The 18,860-nt window shown below is 40.6% G+C and overlaps 1 long non-coding RNA gene across 1 annotated transcript; it reads left to right on the plus strand.

The window, feature by feature from the left end:
- The first annotated feature begins 5,652 nt into the window (after positions 1-5,652).
- On the plus strand, positions 5,653-17,711 carry LOC111095380. The gene is made up of 3 exons (XR_005356392.1): positions 5,653-5,706; positions 16,199-16,388; positions 17,540-17,711. It is a non-coding gene; the product is annotated as an uncharacterized LOC111095380 (long non-coding RNA).
- Positions 17,712-18,860: the final 1,149 nt, after the last annotated feature.

Here is an 18,860-nt window from a genome sequence, read left to right on the forward strand (position 1 = left end):
CTGTTCAAGCTAGACTGGTCCTGCATTAACTCAAGATCAAGTTTTTAAACTTCAAGATTCAACTTTCTTTGACCTGAATAGGCAGGGGCGCTGTTTTATCCTGCCAGTACCCCCCCCATTTTCTCAGTGAGAAAATGCTGCAGCGAACTCTGTCTGCAGTACATTTTCTGGATCTTGTTATTTCTCTATGTGGAATGTTCTCCAGTGCAATACCTAGTCAGCCCTGGCTTGTTCTTCAGCAGTCACCCAAAGACTCCCTTCTTCAGAAAGCTTCACTGGCACTTCCTCACATTGCGGTCTGAGTTGAGTGTCCTTCCTCTGGGCCTCCACGGCAGCTGGGGTCTACTCCCACCCTTTGTTGTAAGTAACCAGCAGGAGCTGCGTGGGTCTACTTGGGCTGTGTTCTGTGTCAGGGCTTCACACATAGCATGTCATGCAAATCTCAGTCAATGCCATTGGCTTCTTCATCTTGCAGATAAGAAAATGGAAGTTTGCAGAGATTAAGAAACCTACTTAAGGTCATACATGTAGCTGGGATAACTGGCATTTTAGATTCAAATATAGGCAGCCCAAATCCACATGGGCCTCCCTGTGACTTCTCTGACTTCATATAATTAGGGTCCATGGCATATCTATCTTTGGAGCACCTAATGGGTGCTCAGCACATGGAAAGAATTCTAGAATGAACTGGGAGACTGACCACATACTGAAGTAAGCTACATGCAGGTTTGTCTTTCAATACTGCAAGTTCTTTATGAGTAGGGGCTGTAGCTGTTTTATAGCTGATGGCTGGTCAATAGCAAAGACTTTGGCACAGAACAGTAATAACACAAAGAATAAGAAACACAACAATGAGCATGTTTTCATATGCCAGGAGCTATTGGAAGCACTTTACATCTATAATATTTTTAAGTATTATATTTTATTTTCATTATTATTGTTAAAGAGAGTGCAAGTGGGTGGCGCGGGGCAGAGGGACAGTGTGGAGCTGGACATGAGGCTTGATCTCACAACCCTGAGATCATGACCTGAGCTGAAATCAAGAGTCAGATGCTTAACCGACTTAGCCATCCAGGCACCCCTACATCTATGTTTTTAATCTTGACAAGTTCTCTTTTAGTGCCTATTTTACAGATGGAGACGAGGAGGCACAGGCTAAGTAACTTGCTCAAAGTTGCACAGCAGAAAGATTGCAGTTCTGGTCTATGGCTCCAAATACTTTATAGAGAGTAAATGCTTGTTATGAAATATATATGAAATAATGGGTGGGTAGCTTTCTACACCTGGTTTGATAACAATAAAGCTTCTTCCTTATTTCCTAGTGCCTTGGACAAAGATTCACTGATGTGGAAGCTGAAGCCCAGGACCCCTGTACCCCATTTCAGCTGGAGTTCTTGTGGGGGCATACAGTGAAGAAGAGTTGCCTGGATTTTTTAATGTCTTTTAGATAAAAGAGGCGGCATCATGGCCACAGGTATTAGAAAACTATGGCCACACCTCACATGTGGAGGGACAAAAATAGAACTGGGAAAGAAGAGAAACTTCTGTGGGCCTTGCCATGGGATATATCTTTTCTGGGGAGAATCAAAACATGGCACAGCCCACAGGAATCTCAGAGATGATCATCCTCTTATAATGAAGAAGGAAAGTAGGGCTTGGAGAGAGACTGACTTGATTTCATCACGCAGCCATTGAGGAGTGTTGTCAGGAGCACATCTTTTCCAGGACCAGGTCAGGGGAAAAAGAATTTTGTTGCACGTGGAAGAGAAATGCAATCAGCTTCTCTTGGAAACTTTATATGTTCCAAACACTGTTTTAGTCCTGATACATACCTGATTTTGTTTAATCCTCAAATAATCCTAGGAAATCTGAAAGCTCTCATTTTAGATGAAGAAATTCAGACCATAAATCCATTTTCTCAAGCTCATGCAGTTAATACGTATTTGAACCAAAGGATTTTGAAAATGCCTATTGTGTCTAGAGTTTCCTAAATTTCTAAGATGAAACAATTATTTGGCATGAGACCAACAACTCAATTATTGCACCAGCCATAATAAAGGAAATTACTCAAAAGGCAATTAGTTTTGCTATAACAATGAAAAAGACTCTCTCCCCACTGCCTCCTGATCCCTTTTCTCTTCTAAGTGTTTTTCTGACTTCTTTAAAGACAGTGTTTTCTGACAGTGTTTTCTGTCTTCTTTCAAGAACTAAACACATTGCTTCTATTCAGTTAATCTGGATGTCCAGTCCATCTCAAAGATGGATGAGGGAGAGTGGCTTGTCCAATGTCACAAAGCATGCAGCCCAAGGAAAGCAGCTCTATGATGGAATGACCAGCCTCTCCCTAGAGGGGAGACATCTAGGTTCCCTGGTGAATCTGCAAGCTCTGGACATGATTTCAGCTGGGGTGCAAGGTTGCCTTGCTTGCCCCTTCTACAGACCCCCTTTTGCTCATCTGCAGAAGGTGGCCTTGTACAGGTGGGGGCTGAGGTCACACCTATTACTGATCATCTGGGAGTTCCTGACTCTTTCCCTTGGGTCATCTCTGTTTGGCCCTATTCTCCAGGTTGGGACAGAAAGGGGAGGTAGATGTTCCTGGACTAGGCTGGGAAGCTCAAGCATTTCCCCACAATATCTGGCTGAGCCAGGAATCCACTCTCATTGCCAATTCAGTAGGACCTTTCATCGGAGATGCAACAATCTCCAATGAACACATAGGGGGGCATTTAGCATCTTTGAGAGAGAAGAAAGGAAGCTTCTCTTGGTACTACCCTAAACGGTCCAAAAGACAAATATGCTCCAGATCACAGTTGGAAAATCAAGGTTCTTACTAGGATCGTTATACTATAGTATCTTCAGGCAGCAAGCTGACAGAAACAATGAGAGAATGGGATTATTCTCTGGAGGGGAAGCAGGAAGTTCAAGATATGTTTTCTCTCTACCTCATCCAGAATTTATGAAATGTTACCTTCAAATCATTTAACTTCTTCATATCTCAGATTCCTCACTAACAAGAGGAAAGGATTTCATAGGACCTTTTTGACACTCCCTACGGATGTTGTCAGAGCCCAATTTGTTTAAAATAAAAAATATTTTGTGATTCTGGGACACTGTATGATGTAAAAGAAAAGAGATCAATATTCCCTCATATAAATGACAAACTCACAAACTACCTACCAGGTACAGAAACTTTTTCTAGGCACTGAATCATTACTATTATGTTATTTTATGTATTTAAATTATCTTGAGATCTTTAATCCTGCCTAGCTCAATTTGTTGTTTGGGGTTCACTTGCTGAAGGGAATTCACGGCTCCAAATGACACTATCTCTACCTCTCACTTTCTATTCAATTTCAATGGTCACTTGGATAATATAGAATACTTTCTAAGCCATCAATCATAGCTGACAGCCTGGGCTGGTTTCCTGAGCCCCATTTTTCCATCTCAGTAAAGTTAAGCTCATGCCAAAGAGCTGCCAGGGCACAAATGCATCATGAGAAAATTAATCTGTGACTTTTCAGCAATGGCAAACTTATGGACAACATGAGACCTACACTCCCCTCCCCAGTGTTCCATCTGACCTTTCATTTTGAGAATGGTCTTGGGGTCCCATTGGCACATGCATCCCAGGGAATGAGATGTGCCATCACTCCTGTTGGTGCAGTGTTTCCCTCCTACACAGCACGCCTATGTGTGTGCTCCTGGGTAACATGCTCCATTGGCCACAGAAGGCATGGTTCAATTTTCATTTTCATCACAGACCTGCTGTGAAAAGTTGAGTGCTAACTAAGTTCTCTGGAATACCACTCATCAGTCCCACGGATGCATTTTTCCATTAGAATTGTCAGTCATTCTCCACCAAGGAAGACCCAGCCATCCATCCTGGGGCTCAGTCACATTGCTTTCCCAATTGCCTACATAATTTCTTGAGAGTTACTTGTAATACCTTGGGTAATCTCTCTGTCCACTCAGCTACAATTATACTTTTTATCCATGGTCTGAAGTGTAGATTAAGGAGCCTTACATTTTTTGGGTAAAGGCTTGCATCAGGACTGAGTTAAAGTCTTTACAATTAATCAGAGAAGACAACATTCTAAGACTGTAGTACTGGTTCCAAGACACTTTTCACTCAGATCTGCAAGAAGACGGATGCAATCACTCATCCACTTAAGCCTGTCAGGAAGGAAATTGCTTATGAGAGGAAGGGAACTGTTATGTGAATTTCTATAAGATTGTGGGCCAAGACTATTATATGTCATGACTTTTCAAATATTGAAAAAAAGAAAAAAAAAGCCACCCTATCACTTCTCTGGCTAAATACAACTTGCTCTTATATTTATCCAATTCACTGAAGAAATTGTATTTAGCTGCTTGGAAAATTGCAAGACAATCTACCAGCAATCTTATATTGGGCATTATATTTGATCTGTGGGTATTGGCTCATGGTCCATACATTTGCTTTAACTCACTCTGCCAGATGGAGTCTGAAGTGACTAGGGAGCTGGAGTATGGAGGGATACATTTTCAATTAGCAGCTTCATTCACATATTCAGGAAAAGGGATTGTGTCTATTGTTTTTGCTTGTAGTTCATTCATTCTCTCTTTTAGGCAAGGTGAGTCCTTCTTTTGGAAACCACTCTTCCCCACTCTATGGTCTGGATATCCTACCTTCTATTCAGACATGTTAATCTGTCCCATGCTGGCCAATCAGAGTACTAGGTTTCCCTAGTCACAATGATTGGTTCAGAGATGGACATATAAGCCAATTGGGGACAATCAGGGTTTTCATTGTGATTTGTACTGGGTATTAAGAAAGAGAAGTCCTCCTTCCATTAGCATTAGTAAGCTGGGAGGCTGTGCATCCTACGCTGTGTGTGGCCATCATATTAACCACGTGAAGAGAATGTTGTTGAAATTAAGCCAAGAAGAGTCACACAGAACTGAGGGATGGAGGGAAGGCACAACCTTGGCCTCCTCCCTTGAATACTGACTTCATCAGCTCAGACCGGCTTGAAACCATCCAGAGAACCCACCCTTGGACTGATGCTTGGTTATGAAAACCACACAAAATCAATTCCACCTTTTATTAACATGGTTTGAATTAGATGTCTGTCACTTGCAATTGAATGAGACATTCCTCAAAACACTTATTAGGTGGCAAGCAATTGGCCAGACACCTTTCTCCCTGTACCTCTCTTAGTCCTCACAGCATCCATAGGCATAAGAAAATATCATTCTCATTTTATGGCAGTTCTTTAAACTCAGCCATGTTCCCATGACTAGTGGGTATAATCTTCAGCCTCACACTCAGGAGATAAGCAGACACAAGAGGGCTTAGTTTTGAGCTCTCTCTGCCCCACAGAGTGGCCCTCTGGGTCGTTTAGGCTCGCCAGTGCTCAGTTTTACTTCAGGAAATCTAGCTAAATTGGGGATGTTGTAAACATGTGGAGACTGCCAAACTAGAGGCCCATTTCAGGGTATCGTATCACTCTGAAGAGAAACCAGCTTCATTTTTGGACATTGACATGAAATCTCTCCATGGAATTTTTTTTTCTAAAGATTTTCTTTATTTATTCATGAGAGACAGAGAAAGAGAGAGAGAGAGAGAGGCAGAGACACAGGCAGAGGGAGAAGCAGGCTCCTCTCAGGGAGCCCGACGTGGGACTTGATTTGGAACTCCAGGATCACGCCCTGGATCAAAGGCAGGTACTTGACTGCTGAGCCACCCAGGCATCCCTCTCCCTGGAATTCTATCTAACTGTGTTTTGCATGAAATTAATGAAAAATGCATCCTTCTCTGTTATTTTATTTAATTAAGTAATTTATTTTAGAGAGAGAGAGAGAGAGTGTGTGTGTGCTTGAGCAGGGGCGGGGAGCAGAACAAGAGAGAGAATCCTAAGCAGACCCCATGCTGAATGCAGAGCCAATGAGGGGTTGTACACGATGACCCCAGGATCATGAGCTGAGCTGAAATCGAGTCAGATGCTTAACCTACTGAGTCACCCAAGTTCCCCTTAACCTTCTCTTTTTAAATTGGATTGGGACAGCCTCCCAAAATCTATCCCAAGGAGTTATCAAACAAGAGGGAGAAGAAATCATTTGAGACTTTAGTATTCTTCCATAACTGGATTAGGACAGATGAGATTAGATTAGGAAAACCCCTTTTCAGGGTTCCCTTAGCAGCAGGAGCATAGATCACAACTCAGTAAAAGACTATGGAGAGCTTACTTGTGTATTTTGTGTCTACCTGATGCCATTTTTTTCTATCATTTGGCCAATAAACACTCATCTGGAAACAAAAAGTGGTTAAGTTGATGTGTAGCATACATAGTATCTACTGCACACCCAAGTAACATGTTCAACAGAGATCATAGGAATGGGATAACAGATACCTTGGCATTCTGAAATTCTCCATGTTAATTAGCAATTTACAAACAGACTCTTAAATACAGAGAACAAACTGGTGGTTGTGAAAGGGGAGGTGGGCGGGAGGATAGGTGAAATAGATAAAGAGCATTAAGGGATAGAAACTTTCAGTTACAAGATAAATAAGTCACGGAGATTAAAAGTACAACATAAGGAATATAGTCAATAATATTGTTATAACATATGTGTTGTCTATGCCTCTTGTGGTGAGCATTGAGCAATACATAGAATTGTTGAATCAATATGTTGCTTACACCTGAAATTAATATAACATATGTTAAATATACTTCAGTTAAAAAAGTAATACATTTTAAGTTCATATATATGAATAATGACAGCTGCTTCAATACGCATCTGTTAGGCACCAGATAGTTGATATTTTCCAAGTTCCTAATAAAAATCTTTAAAGCTAAGGATTATTGCCCGCATTTCATGGATAAGAATATTAAGGCTGAGAGAAGATAAACAACTTTCCTGAACTCCCCAAATAAGGAAGCTGGGGTTCAATCTAAGACCTCTCTGATTTTAATCAATGCCTGATGCCTTTTTGCTCTGCCATGTGACCTCTCTGCCCCAGCGCTAGACTGGACCCCATCAGGTTCATTGCTGAAAACATGATTTCTACACCCAATGTGTACACTGACAAGGACATAAATTGATGGCCTGAGAGTGCCCAGCTGTGAGTTTCATCACCCTGCCTGCCAGTTGTCAGGCTGGATTAGGCTATCTGGTCAAAGCCAAAGTCATGCATGGACTTTGCCAGCAGACAGACATAGGTCAAAGTCCTGGCTCTGCACTATCTAGCTATTTGGCCTCAGAAAGCATCTGCCGCTCTCTGGGCATTGACTTCCTCATCTGTGAAACAGGGCTAATTAGCTGCTTCAAGGAGTTAAAGAAATAATACAATGAGATAACATACAAGTCCTTAGCACAGGACCTGCCACATTATAATAAAGAGTCTGAATCCATTTCTTATATTTGCCTGCATATAAGCTTTGCCTCTACCTCTTCCCCTTTCTGCCATTCATCTGAATTGGTAAGAAAACCAGAGTGACTCTCCCGAACTGATGGAGAATCAAACTATACAAAAACCCTGAAATTCTCACCTTGCCCTATGCCCTAGACACAAGAAAAACCTCAAGCCAGTCTTCTTTCCTTGCTCTCTCAAGTCATTTTGAGACCAACTTAGGTGGCTTGCTCTGATTTCCCTAGGAAGTCTCATCATGTAAACGATGGACCTTTTCGCACCATCTTAGTTTGTGCATGGCATCACCAGTCTTGGCATCCAAACCACATTTTGGGTGGGGGAGCCCTCCTGTCTCTGCAGGGTGTCCAGAACACATAAAATATGTTAGCTATCATCATCATCAATCATCATCATCATCATCATCATCAAAAAGTTGAATTTGGGCTTTTAAAATTTTATGCAAGAGCCTCACCATTAATAGTATTTAACGTGAACAAATACAAGTATTTGACAATAAAAAGTCTGGAAGGAATGGGCAATCAAGGAGTAGGTGTGGATTTCAGAATGTCTGGTAGGAAGGTTGTTCACTCCAGTTTGGACAGTTGTGGGTTCAAGATGTAGGGGTTGTGGTGGAAGTTCCTGGGCTGAGCTGTTGGGTGCTGACATTTTTCCAGAGTGGCCAAAAATTGACTGAGCCGAGAATCCACTATAAGTTGCTGATCTGGTGAGAAAAATGAAAGTCAAGATTAAAGAATTTTCATTGCCACATCTGAGGGGATTAATATCTGAAACTCAGATAGGTGTGAGAAGTGAAGGACCAAGAATATTGACAGCAGTTTGTGAATCAGCTTGTGATCAGCTTGCAAAGCAGTCCAAGGCAGAACGTGAAATTCACAGGTTCTTATTAAGGTGGGCTGGTTGGCTCCTCCTTAATCCCCTCACTAAACCAAGTGTCTGCTTACTGCATACTGCCTTAAAGCAAAAATAACTGGATATGTAATTTGCATTGCATTTTTCTTAGGCAATCAATAAATGTCAAGCTATATATTGACATCTTAGCAAATCAATCTCTTGAAGGGAATTTGTCCTGAACACACCAGTTCTTACAAAGTTGCCAAGGCAATAAATTTGACTAATTTTTCTTCTCTAGAAGTTAGGCACTGAAACATCCTAAAATGACTTTAATCTGCTCCAAATCATCTGGCCAAACAGTGAATACAATTTTGTCCACTGGACAATGTTTTCCTGATTTAAGTGTTGTTGAAACACAAGGAATGTAATTTATATTTTAGCTAAGTCAACATGGTAATATGAGGATATTTTAAAAGCCCTGCATAAACAAAGGTATGATGTTTGGGTTCAGAATGACAGAGCCAAAAATGAAACTTGGCTGTGGTGTGCTATTGTTTGTGTAGAAAGACTCATTTTTTAAAACAATGAAATACAGAGTGCAAGCTCAAAACGAGGCAAGCTCACTCTAGTAAGATTTTGCAGAGTGAGTCAGCCTTCCCGATACACAGATGATGATCTGTTACTCAAATGGGATCAGGACACAAATGTCAGGAAAAAGTCTGAAGGAGCAGAGAATTGTCTTTATCGCGCAGAAACCAATCCCTTCAGGACCCTTATGACAGTGGTATGTTTCAGTGATAGACATAAATCACCTTAGCACCTTTTCAAGAACTTGGCTTTGATGAAAAATTTTTTCCGACTGCCTTAAGTTATTTTTAAAATGCTGGCCTATTCTAAATTGATTCTGTGGAATTTACTTTATATGGTATGAGTATAAAAATAATTATTTATGAAAACATTAAATGGGAGGTATTTTTTCCCTAAAAGATTTTTTTTCCCTCAGTAGAGAGAGGAAGTCATTATACAGAGAGTGTAAATTAGGCATTTTATGCTGTTAGGTGCCTTGATGCTTCTTTCTGACAATTCATTGTCTCATCATTTCCTTACCCTCCATGATAAAGAGATTTGGGCTCCTCAATCTTTCCCCCTTTCTCCCTTCAATTTTCCTCCTTCCCTTTGTCTTGTCTTTTTTCCTTTCTTCCTTCCTTCTTTCCTTCTGCCTTTCCTTCAACACATAATTGAGATTCTATTATGTGTCAGACTGTGGCCTAAATTCAATTGCTTGGTTACACAAAATGATGAAGAACATAGTTTATTATCGAGTATTGGGAGAGGAAGAAAAATCAACCAATACAAAATTATTTTACAGGGATGGGGGGCAAAGTAAAATAATGAAGTGACCAAGGTCATGACCATTGTTATTGGACGTCTTCTCCAGTGCAGCCCTTTCAGGGGACACTTCTCAAACCAGTCATCTAGAATCACTGATCCAATTTCCTGATCAGATAACTGTCATCTGGCTTGGACCATCATCACCTATCAGAGGACTCTTGCTAAATTACCTATGGCTTCTAAACTGCTAAACCCAAAGGATATTTTTCAACTATAATCACACTTGACATCAGAAGAATTCTATGTTTTTGAAACAATCTCTTCCTCTTGTTTTTAATGATATAATACAGTATTCTTTGCAGGCTAAATTCTTCTTCCTGTCCCTTACAAATTGGAGCTCATTAAATTCCATCAGAAACAATTTCTTAGATCATTTCCTTAGTCTTTCCTTAAACAACTTTATGGCTTCTATTTCATCATCCGTAGGTTGGTGACTTACACATTCATATCAGTCAAGGATCCCTTTTCAACTCTTCACTCAATCTCTCCACTCAGGTGATTCAAAAGTGTCTTATGCTCATCATGTCCTAAGTCAAACTCATGATTTATCTCCTGCCTTCTGACCTAAGCTCCTTCCACTGTCTTGCTTTCAATGAATGGCAATAGAGTCTTTCCAGATCACTCAGATTTCTAGGGTCATCCTTGACAGTCTGATATTCACTCAACAAATCCCAAGATTTTGTCTCCTAAATATTTCTCAAAACCATACACTTCCATTGCCACTACCACCACATTGCTCTTCCCCCAGTTAGCCCCAAATCATTGCTCAGATTGCTGTAGAATCAACTGATCCTGAAGAAAGAGACTTTTGACCTCCCTGATGAGATGAGGCTCAAATGCTGTACATTTCATGATGCTGCTTCCTTCTTCACTTAACACAGTTTACAACTATACATTGGATTTTATGGCTATTTGACTATATTTGTCTCTTCCATGATAGCAGAGAGCTTGCCTGACTCTGCCCTCATTGTACTCTCAGTATTCTAGAACTGTACCTAGGACCTAATAGTTGCTTCAATATTTTTGTTTAATGTAATAGGTAAAATTACTGGCTCTGCCTTTTGCTAGCTATGTGGACTTGAATGTGTTTTTGCCTTCCTCAAGGCTCTGCTTCCTTGTTTGTGAAATGAAGATGTAATTCCCATACTCTTAGTGTTGATATGAGATTTACATGAGATTGTGTATTTGAAATATTTCTTAGTGCAGTGCCTGTGAAGCACTCGGGAAATGGCTGTGCTCCCCGCATATGAAATATGGATATACTATAAGGAACATTATTTTGGAGTTTATATGAAGGAAATCCTCATCTGACTTCAAGTTTATGACTCAGAGTCTTTTGGCAAAGAAAGTCCTGTTGGAAAATCAAGTGCATTAGATTGTCTTTAAAATATTTTGTGGGGGAACTGGATATAGGGTCAAAAGGCTTTCAAACAAATTTGGAGCTAGAACCACCCAGATAAAAGGATAGTGAAGATGGAGAAAGCAGAGTTCAGGGATGCCAGAATTGTCTATTGTTCAAATACCCAAGAATAGGCAAGACTTGGTCCCTAACTAACCAGTTTTGCAGAACACATTCAGGGATACACTGGGGTTACTTTACTTTGTACATTTGCATTTCTTAAAGGCAGGCATACTTCCTGGGGTCCAGTAACAGGAAGGATGGGGGAAAATGAGTCTTGCCTTTGAACCAGCACCCAGTATCAATGGCAGAACCTTGTGCCATGTATACCATGAACTTCCCTATTAGGCAGTGGGATGCTGTCCTTCCAACTGGGAATATGCTGTGATGCCTTCTTCTTTGAGAATTTATCCCCATGCAGAAAGCTTTTTATGTCCTTTGCCACTAAACAAGCATCATGACCTCTGCCTGCTGTGTTTGGTTCCTCTGCATAATGTTATGGTGTGTTTTCCACATAGATGGGCAGGACTAGATTCTCCACCTTTTAAGAGTAAGCCTTCTAGGTGGAAGGGACTGTATGTATGAAAGCACAAAGGGAGGAGGGTAGATATGCAGTGAAGAAAAGATAGCAATCTTTGGCCTTAGGAGGGCAACATTCATGAGTGGAATAAAGGAAGCTAAATCAGGAATGAAAATTTGTCATGAGAGCAGGAAAAATCCTAAATTTCTGTTCAGGACTATTATCATCATCATTATGATGATGATGAGTATTATTTTTTTTCCAAGCCATATAGAGTCATTGAAAACATTGAGGCAGATGACTGTCAAAATTGCTTACATTTAACAAAATAGAGGTGGTGTAATACAGTATAGTTCATTCTTTGCAGTTGGACTACTAGGGTTCAAATCCTGGCTCTTCTCCTTACTTGCTGAAAGATTCTGGGTGAAGTAGGCTTTCTATGCCTCAACTTTTTCATCTGTAGAATGGAAATAAGAATTGTACCTCTCTCATAGGGTTCTTGTCAAAATCAAGTAAATAGAAGTAAAGTTCTCAGAAGAGGACATTCCTCTGAGTAAGCATTCAGGAAGTATGAACTATTACTCAGGAAAAACTTCACTTGACAGGAGGTAGCAAATCCTCTTAAGCAGGAGAGCTGCCTTGTTGAGGAAAATGCTTTGATAATATTCCTTAAAGCTGGACATCCAGAACTTCCATGATTGTGGACACTGAGGCTTCCTGGAGAGAAGAGGTCCAAATTGCAAAATAAAAGGAGAAAACACAAGTTTTAGGGAGAAAATGAATAAATTCAGCTTTGGATTTGTCAAGCTTGAGTTGCCTTTGTGTTAAGCACATGGAAATGTGTCTAACACTAAGGAGTAAGTTTGGAACAGAGGTACAGATGTATAAAAAGTTCTGCAAAATAGTCATATTTGAGGTTTTAGGCATTTAGTTAGTTTAGGTGATTTAATTCCTAACAGCCCTACAGTAAAGAGCTTCAGTGAATCCTCATTATTTATGGATTCTATGTTTGCAAATGAGTCTACTTGCTAAAATTTATTTGTAGTCCCCAAATCGTGCCCCTTTCCAGATCATTTGCATATATGTAGAGAGCAGTGAAAATGTTGAGTCACCTAACACACATTGCCAGCTAAGGTTGGACAAGATGTTGCTCTGTCTTGTTTCACTTCTCCTACTACAAACAAATGTTGTTTCCACAGCTGTCTAGTGCCATGGTTTTTACATTTTTGTGCCATTTGTGGTGATTTTTCTACTTAAAATAGCCCTCAATGCTGAAGTCCAGTGTAGTATTACCAAGTATAAGAACACTTGGGTTGTGATGTGCCTTTTGGGAAAATATATGTTAGAAAAGCTTTGTTCAAGTATGAGTTACAGTGATTTTGGCCATGAATTCAGTGTTAACGAATCAACAAAATATATTAGAGAAGGTATCTTTAAATAGAAACGTACATGAGACAAGGTTATATATTGATCAATTGACCAAAATGTGGTGATCAGAGAGGTTTGTTGGAAATTAACTCTTATTTGGCCCTAAAAGTGATGGTTTGGTATTCACCAGATTAGTGTTTGTGGTGACTTTATAAAGAATAACTCTTTATGAGAATCCACTGTAGATATGAGAATACAAGTTGCAATAGACACAGGGAAAATAATTAACCCTCTTTGAGAAAGTAGGTGTCATATAGGAGGTGTGCACTTCCTAAAGGACACTAAGAAGTCCACTAGGAAAACTATGTCCCATCTGCTGAAGTTAGTAGAAGGAAGAGGAGTGACTAATACCCCAACATTCCATCTTTAAATTCAGCTCTTCGCCACATGCAAAATTTTCAAATCACAGCACAAAGTTGCATGACATTGAAAACATATGTGTTAAACAATTGCATGGAGAGCTTTAGTGAGATGCTGAGATGTTGTGGGTCTACTCTTGCCCTGCTGACAGCTCAACCCCAAGGAGAGTCTATGTTAGTGTCACTCCAGGGATCAGCCTCCTTGCTTCTACTTGCCTTTAACCCTGATTGGCTGAGGTTGTTGATTTTTCACAAAGCTTGTTTGAGTCTCTAGGATACCATGTCTAAGATGACATTCCCTGGTAATTTTCATAGGAAACTATGGTCTATCAATTATAAAATAATATACTACCTTCTTGACACTATGACTAATGTGTGTGCAGTTTGACATTTCACAAAACAGTTTGTATCATGGCCATCAAGAAGATAGTAAGAATCCTAATTTACAGATGACAATCTAAGTCTCAGGAATGTTAGATGACTTCTTCAGCATGCACAGATCATAAATGTAGTAGCTTAGACTCAAACCCAGGCATTTTGGCCCCAAAGCTCATGTTATTCCTCTTATATGTGAGTCAATTTCTGGTTTGGTTTTGGGGTGCTCCAGATTTGTGCCTGTGATGTCTCAAAATCCGATGAGATAATGGTGATCGCCAGGAGCATTTGACTACATGTTTTCATCTGGCATTTTAACCAGACTGCCTTTGCTTTTATTTTCATTTTTTAAATTTAATAATCTATAGATTTATAAGTTTATACATTTCACTCTAATGAAATTTATAAAACTTACTTTTTTAAGATTTTATTTATTTATTCATGAGAGACAGAGAGAGAGAGAGAGAGAGGCAGAGACACAGGCAGATGGAGGAACAGGCTCTATGCAGGGAGCCCGACATAGGACTCGATCTTGGGACTCCAGGATCACATCCCGGGCCAAAGGCAGGCGCCAGACCACCGAGCCACCCAGGGATCCCCTAAAACTTACTTTCTTCTGTTTTTTTTAAAAAAGATTTTATTTATGTATTTGAGAGAGAGAGAGAGAGAGCATGGGGAGGCAAAGGGGCAGGGGGAGAAGCAGACTCCCTGCTGAGCAGGGAGCCCAATGTGGGGCTCCATCCCAGGACCCTGGGATCATGACCTGAGCCAAAGGCAGATGGTTAACTAACAAAGCCACACAGGAGCCCCTGTTTTCAGAGGTTTACAACCTGTGGAGTTGTAGCACTGAAGATATGGAGGGATGATTGTTATGAACTGAAGAAAAATCCTTGATCTGGAGGAACTTTCTTGGTGTTTTGTCCAAGCTCTTGATTCTGCTGATGTGAAAATTGAGAGTAAGAGGGAAAAGTTCCCCAGACTGTGCTGTGAAAATTGGTGGTTGAAGTTAACTCAAGGATGAACATTTGCTTTCTGGAGTGACAGCATAGCATGGAGGATAGACCACATGCTTTAAGTCAAAGGGACCTGGGTTCAACTTCACCTTCGCCACCTGCTGTTTTGACAACCCTGGGCAAGTTACTTAACTTCACCGTGCTTCAGATCTTTCATATATTGAGATGGAAATGGAAATGTCTATTTTGGGGGCTTAGGGGGCCCATTATATAACACCCTCTGTGATTGTCAGTATCTGGAACCCCTTGAAAGATAGCTGCAAGGATCACGCAGCTGGAGATCAAAACATCAGTCTTACTATCCTAAGGCTGAATTGCAGAAATGTGGTGTGACTGTGACAACATGGGCTCCTTAAAATGTCCTCACTGACCTCTGTCCTTTTCCTAGGTGAAATTATCTGAACCATGTACCTATCAGGAAGAGGCAAAGTGCTCCCCTGTCAGCTCCACAAATGCAGGATCAATAAGTAATGTGCCCAGTAATGGAGGTGGGGCATGGAGCTGTGGTTATTTCTCTTAATACCACACATTAGGGACTTTTTCTTTTTCCCCTCGGAAGAGGACCAGAGGGGTGGGGAAAGGCCCTGTGTGTTCAGACACCATTCCCCTCAGGTGAGGTGATACATGCAGTCTTCAGTTGATGCCCACTGTACTGTATGTTCTTTTTTTTTTTTTTTAAGATTTCATTTATTTATTTATGAGAGACACACAGAGAGAGACAGAAACAGAGACACAGGCAGAGGGAGAAGCAGGCTCCATGCAGGGAGCCCGATATGGGACTCGATCCTGGGACTCCAGGACTTCAGCCCTGAGCTGAAGGCAGGTGCTCAACTGCTGAGTCAGCCAGGTGTCCCTGTATTGTATGTTCTTGACATAAAGATAATACATGGTGTTGGTGGAAGCAAGTCCGAAAAACCAGACTCCCTAGTTCATTATTCTCTCCCCTATGATGAAACAAATGAGTATTTTACATGGGGCCAGACAGCCTTTAGTATGGTTTAGAACAACATTTTCATCCATACTCCATTTTCTGTAGCATAAAACCCGGCCGCACCTCGGGATCAACATAGCTGGTATATACACAGTACTTCCCTAACTTGTCTACCCAATGGGACTTAAACATTCAGGTATATGTGTGTGCACCCACACGAAGCTGGTGAGGTAACAGTAAAGAGTATACCCCAGTAAAACAGGCATCAGAGTACATGGGTTTGACTTACTAAGCACCTGGTCCTTAGAGGGCACCATGCTGAGAACACTACGTGGATTATCTCTAGTCTTCATAGTAACACCTCAGGGTGGGCAGACATCACCTCAAGGATGAAGAAACTCTCAAAAATTAGGCTTTAAAATCAGGTCTATCTTGTTCCAGTGTCTTGCTCCTCTCACCAGGGCTGTAAATGTCTCCTCTCCCTGATTTGAAGGGGGTGTTTGTGGAAAGGAATGACTGTTCCTTGGATTTAATAGGAAAACAGCAGCAAACTCTGCCTGAAAAGGAAGCGTGGTGGAGCAGACAGACCCAGACACCAGAAAGCACCTTCGAGCAGACTCCATGGAATGGCAGGGCACCTGGAATTCCCACTGGAGGACCAACTTCTCTCACTCAAAGGGAATCCACTGTCTGAGGCCAGAAGGCATCTCCTCATTTAATCACTTGGTAAGAAAAATAGGGCTTATTGGGAAATGACCCACACCCACTCTTTCAAAGGGATGGTGACAGAGACTGCTAGTGCCAGGATGTGTGGCTGGCCACAAGGCTGATGCCCCACAGGCAGCCCAAGTGGGTCCTGGCTCCACCTTCTCACAGTCTACCTTTGATGTGAGTTTCTTTTGTCCATGCATTTAGTCTTGACGTGACTTGTTTTCAAATAGATCCATCCTGAGTCAGATGCAGACCTTCTTTTCTCCCCTCATCCCCCAAGCCTCCTTTATGTCCTTCCCTGGGTTAGCCAGAATCAGGTCACAGAGCCAAGGCACTACGTCAAGGAGAATACTTGGAGGTAGAGGCAGAGAAGGGATTTGAGCAGGGCCTGGGGCCAAACATCATAAACATAAAGCCTCCAAACATCAATCCAACATCATTTTCCTCTTGGCAGGTGACATTTCAACCTACTTTCTTTTACAATCAGTTTTAGTAAGTGCTGTTAAGAAAGTAACATTTAATGTGACATGTTTATTCATTGTGACATTACATAGTCCTATCTTTGGGACCCCCTGTGTATGAGTGGCCAGTAGGGTGTATATCCTCCTAAATAGATTTCTAAAGAGCCATTAGAAGTAAAATCCAATGGTCAGTTGCAGCCTTTTCACTTGTGAATGAAGTCAAAACACATCCCGTGGTCTCTCGGCAATGCAAAGGAGAATGGTGTCAACTCCAGCTGTCTGCCCAAATGGTCTCCTGTCTTCCATCTCAACTGCTAGTTCCTTCTTATCTTGTCTTAAACAATTACACTGATAACACCAAGGAAACAATTTTATCTAGAAGTGGGAGGAAGAATTCCTCTGCCTTTTGGTAATTAAGGGCCTTGGTCCTATTGGGAGTGAATTCCAGTTTTGGGGGAAAAGAGGTTTGAAGAAAAAACACTTTTCCAGATGTCTGAGACAGGCCATGATATCATAGATGGCAATCTGCTCTCTGTTTTGTTCCTCCTCAGTCCCCTTCCTTCTATTCATCATCTCCTTCTTCAGACTGTCAATTAGTGATAAACAGTGACCTTTGAGATACTATACACAACGAAAAAACTCTGGTTTTATTTTCTTTTACAGATATATTTATGTTATTATTTTTTATCTTTTCTTTTCTCTTAGGTTACTATCCCTTCTTATTCAGTGTGGCTGACATAGTTTGGCTCACCAAGGTCCCAAACTCAACCCCATTTTCTATAGCTGCCTCCATTAAAAAGACTGTTAAAGTGAAATAACTGATATCCCAAACTTCTTGTCTTGTACTTCCTTGAGAAATAAATTGCAATTTGGAGAATCTACCCTGACTCCCTCTTTTTTTTCCTACCTTGAATGGAGGCCTGATATCTGGGCCTGAAGATGCCATCTTGTCAGCATGAGGTGATGGGCATAAGGGAAAGACCAAAAGAATCTCAGAAAGACTACTTCTAAAAAAAAAAAAGAAAAAGAAAGACTACTTCTGATACAACTTCTTCAGATTTTACTTGATTATTTGTTTTCTATCTACCCAAAAGCTTATTTTTGCTATTTGCTTAACTCAATATGTATATATTGTGCACACACACATGACACTTACTATGGCCAGGCACTACTCTAGTAATTTGAGTTTCATTAGTAAACAAACTAGACAAAGATCTCTGTCTCCAACGTTGTAATTCAGCAGACAGAGATAGACACTAATCAATAGACATAATAATAATGAAGGAAGAAACTGATGCCATAAAAAAAGAAAAAGGAAGACAAGGTAAGGGGCAAGGGAATGTAAAGTTAGGGTTTAGTTTCAATTATATATTGGGTGGCCAGCATAGAATGTAAGTTTCATGTGGTAGGCACATAGGGAGATGTAAGGTGGGTGCCCAGTAAGTATTTATTAAGTAATGAATAAGTGAATAATTAGTGAATCAATAGCTGTTTACTCCCAGACGTCTTAGAGGAGAAAGATTACCTTTTTGTCATTTATAGTTAGTTAAGTTTTCTAAAACTGCAGTAGAATGCATTCATAACTGATGCACTGAATTACATCCTTTTATAAGTTTTTCAGTGAACATCTTGATTTGAGAATGTATTAATATTACTTGTACTCTTGAATAAAGGCTAGATTGGGGGAGTTTTTCTTCCCTTTCAGTACTTTGGCAGGATGATTTGAGTATTTTCTGTTACCTGTTATCTCTGAAGAGATGTGTTTGAAGGTCACTTGAACATTCTATCTCACAAATCTAAGATTTCCCAGTTTTCCCTGATGTTATATCACTTCAATAATGTGATTAGTGAGATTATTTATGTTTATCCTGCTCAAGAGTATGTTTTTGTTTTTATTTTTTGTCTTGAGAACTCAATTCTTTTTGCTGTGGTGGTGGTCGGAAAATATTCCAATTTTCTTTCAGTATTTCTCTTTCGTTCTCTCCCTTCTTGATTGCTGGAACTCTAAGATATCTGTTCAGTCCTG

Source organism: Canis lupus, chromosome 3, assembly GCF_011100685.1.
Source record: "Canis lupus familiaris isolate Mischka breed German Shepherd chromosome 3, alternate assembly UU_Cfam_GSD_1.0, whole genome shotgun sequence".
In the NCBI taxonomy this organism is placed as follows: Eukaryota; Metazoa; Chordata; class Mammalia; order Carnivora; family Canidae; genus Canis; species Canis lupus.